The sequence below is a fragment of the Azolla caroliniana genome, unplaced genomic scaffold (assembly GCF_043228905.1).
Source record: "Azolla caroliniana isolate FFs.n. ecotype wild unplaced genomic scaffold, voAzoCaro1.0.p SCAF_16, whole genome shotgun sequence".
NCBI classification, from domain to species: domain Eukaryota; kingdom Viridiplantae; phylum Streptophyta; class Polypodiopsida; order Salviniales; family Salviniaceae; genus Azolla; species Azolla caroliniana.
The window spans coordinates 18753083-18757060 of NW_028230451.1; positions in this window are offsets into that span (position 1 = coordinate 18753083).

Genomic DNA, 3978 nt, shown 5'->3' on the forward strand with positions numbered 1-3978 from the left:
TGATGTCAATGTGTTCATGACAGCTGATGAAGATGGTGCGCAGCCTCCAAATCGCACAAGCCCAGAGAGTTGGTGGAGGACGATCGCGTGGCCGGAGGCCTCCGAATGATTGCATATGGTGTGACGATGTTGGTCATGTTCAGAGAGACTGCGCCGACTTCGCTGAGGCACTGAGGAACAACCCTAAACCCGAAATGTCGAGGCCATCCACTACTCGGCCTCGGCCGACATTTGGGTAGGCAGAGGCAAGGGTGCCGACTTTGGGAACGACACTGGATTTTGGCCAGTTGTGCTCGAGACCTTCTTTGGGAAAAGGTTGAAGAAAGAAGAAGCGGACCATGTGGAGAGGTGGGTCCAGGAGGTCACCGGATGAAACAATCTGGTTGAGGAGAGAATCGGCTCCGTGGAAGCCGTGTGCCAGAACTACAAGGTTTTGGTAGAAGATAAGCGAGCTGGAAAGGCCGGAGGGGGCCGGTCCCTCGAACCGGTATGAGACCCGGAGTGGACTAAAGAAGAATGACAGGGGCCCAGCCAGCTCATAGGAGAAGATGAAGTTGTCGAGCTTCCGGTTGAGCTCAGAGATGGAAAGGGCGATGGACCTACGAAAGGTCTTGGAGGAGCGGATCCTCGACAACTGCATGGAACTCACGTTGCGGGAAGTACTTGGGATAGCGAACAAGGAGTTCCACGATGACATCGTGGATCTAGTGAAGAGAAAGCGACTCTCATCGGAGCCAGAACTGGAGAAGCCGGTCGAGGTGAGGATGACATTGATCGATGAAGTGGCAGTAGAAGACGAATACGCCGAAAACCACTATATGAAACCACACTGGGCAAGGGCTACGATGTAGACACCAGTCCAGATCGGTAATGTTCAGGAGCCGATGGTAGCATTGATCGACCACGGATCGGAGATCAACCGAATGTTGATGGACTTCTACAAGGAGGGAAAGTGGCCGATCAACACCAAGCACGGGTGGAAGATATGTGTGGCGACCCGAGCCATGGAGGAGCTTACGGAGCATGCCTGAATGTCTAGATAAAGGTCAGGGACGTTGTGATTGACCAACACTTCTTCGTGCAAGAGACGTCCTCCCACCTAGTAATTCTCGACGAATCTTATATCACGGCGGCTCGAATGGAGACAAAGGTGTTGGACAACGGTTCAACATATGCAAGGGTAAAGAACCAGGATGGTCGACACTGCGTCCAATTTTTGACCGTTCGGCCCAACCACGAACGGAATTGTAATACTCTTGGCAACGATGGCCGAGAGGATTTTTGAACAGGGCAACCAAGGCGTGGGGCTGCGATAGTCCGGATAGCTGGAAGAAACCCCACACTTGTGCCATAGGTAGGAAAACTTGGCCCTCTGTTAACGGAGGTTGTACCTTAACCGGCATCGGTGGCCGGGAAAGGAAGCGGGTCGAAGGGCGCTTGAAGGCATGTGGAGCCTTGCGCCCGGACAAACGGATCGATGGTGCCATGGATGTGGTCTCATTCGACGACACCCTCGGGGATATCGAGAGGGTAGTCGACGAGGATCCATGCAAAGACCGGATTATTCTAGTCGGTTCGATCGATATGTACGAAGTCATCGTGGACTTCAGGAGGATGGTCGGGTCGGATTGGACCGCCCAAGTGGACACTAAATACAAGATTGTGGACTGGAAGGTGAGGCCAATTGCGGCTCCCTTGCCAGAGGGTAGCTGGGAGTGGATGAAAGGGGTCGAGACCAACCCGAGTTTGTGAGGTCTGGTCGGCATAGGACACCAGTTCGCCGATGAGACGCTATGAGAGCTGAAGATCAGTGGGGGTGGCTTCCTACTACCGGCGGAGGAGGACCAGTTTTAGAGGATGCTTAGGAGGCATGGGAAAGCCTTCGCATTCTTGTCGGAGGAGATCGGGTGCGTCGACCCGACGATCGTGGAACCGATGGTGATCTTCACGGTACCACATGTGCCGTGGAATCTCAAAACAATTCTGGTGTCGAGAGCCCACATCCTGAAACTGATGGAGCTGCTCAAGGAGAAGGTCGATATGGAGATCCAATAACCGTCGAGCACCCCATATTAGAATTTTTGGTTCACGGTACCGAAGAAGAACGACATGTTGCACTTCATTCAGGACCTGCAACCGGTCAATAAGGTGACCATTCGAAATGCAGGAGCCGGTCCAACGATCGATGAGTTTGTAGAGGCCTTCGCCAGAAGGTCTATCTACTAAGTCAACGACTTATACTCAGGGTACGACTAGTTCCGACTAGTCGTGGAAAGTAGGGATATCACGACGAAGTGAACCCCTCTCGGCCTAGTTCGGATGTGTACCCTATTGCAGGGAGGAACAAATTCGGGCGCACCTGGTGAACGCGATGAACAAGGTGATGAGGGACTGCATCTGAGACATCACCATGCCATTTCTGGATGACATTCCGATCAAGGGATGTTTGAAGGAAGCCAAGGACGAATCGGTTGGAGCGGTTGGGTGCCGGAGGTTTGTCGCGTACCACATCTCCGATTGTGAGAAGATACTACAAAGGATTGAGCGCACTCGGTTTACCTTCTCCAGGGAGAAGTTAGCTTTCGGATAATTGGAGATCCTGGTGGTCGGTCACCTATGCGGCTCATATGGCCAGAAACCGTCTCCGGCAAAGGTAGAAACCATCTCGGCGATGAGAGAAGAGTGCAGGTTGGTCACGGAAGTTTGACGATTCTTGGGAGAGTGCGCCTTCTACCACATATGGTGAAGAGAAAAGCGCAAAATGTTGATCGGCCACAACCGAGTCTTGAATCACTTCAATGAGAATCAACCACAGAAACGGAAATGGAGAGAACACAAAGGAAATACATAGGATGTTTACATGGAAAACCCAAATAGGGGAAAAAACCACGGGAGCCCACGGACTCCAACTATCACTATAGGAGAAAGGTACAATCAAAGCCTCGGAGGCAACGACCTCAAGCTCTTTATCTTCGCCAACCGGCGGTTACAACAGAGTATCTCTCTGTATCTCACACTCTCTCCCTCTCTATCGCTCTCTGTACAACAGTTAAAACGATATAAACAACAACACTCTCACATACTATAGCGATTGCCCTAAGTCATATTTATACTTATATGAACTTAGGGCTATTTACAAATATAGCCTCAATAGACTTACTCAAAACATATCTACAAGTATGTTTTCTCTTTTGGTTCTCACCGGGTCTCCTCCGGTTCTCACCGGATCCTCTTCATTCATCATCGGATCCCATCCGGAGGGACCGATTTCCCAACATATGGATCCCCCATTACGCGCACATTGTCGAGCTGCTCGACGGATTATTAAAGAAAGGGAGGAAATTCGAATGGGATGAAGAGCACACGGGGGCGGTTCAGAGACTGAAGGAGATGTTGACGGTACCACCGACTCTCCAGAAAGCGGTATACAAGGTGAACACTCCGATTTATGTGACGACGGACACGAGTCTGACCGGAATCGGATGGTTGATCAATCAGGAGGACGAGGCTAGCACGTGGTTCCCCGTCCGGTTCGGTGTGAAGGTGTTGAGCGAGCGGCAATGAGGATACGCCCAAATTAAATGCGAACTGTGGGGTATCATTTCAACGGTCAAGGCTGACAAAGACTACTTGATAGGGATAGAGGTGATAGTCGAGATGGACTACCTACCAATTCTCGGTATAGTTTCCAGATGCGCGATTCCGGACCTGGCAATGCTCAGGTGGATCACGCACAATTCGATAACCAGGCACATCTCTGGAAAGGACAATGCCATGGCCGATATGCTTTTGAGAGCATGATTCGATAACAAGGACGACATGGTGTCAGAAGACGAAGAAGTCGGTGTGGATTTCTTGGAGTCGGCTCGAATGTTAGGAAATAGACGAAGCACTCTGGCCTTGAACGTGTTCAACGAGAACGGTTACAATGGGGAGTGGCTTCAAATCAAGCGGTTTCTGAGCACGATGGCACCATAT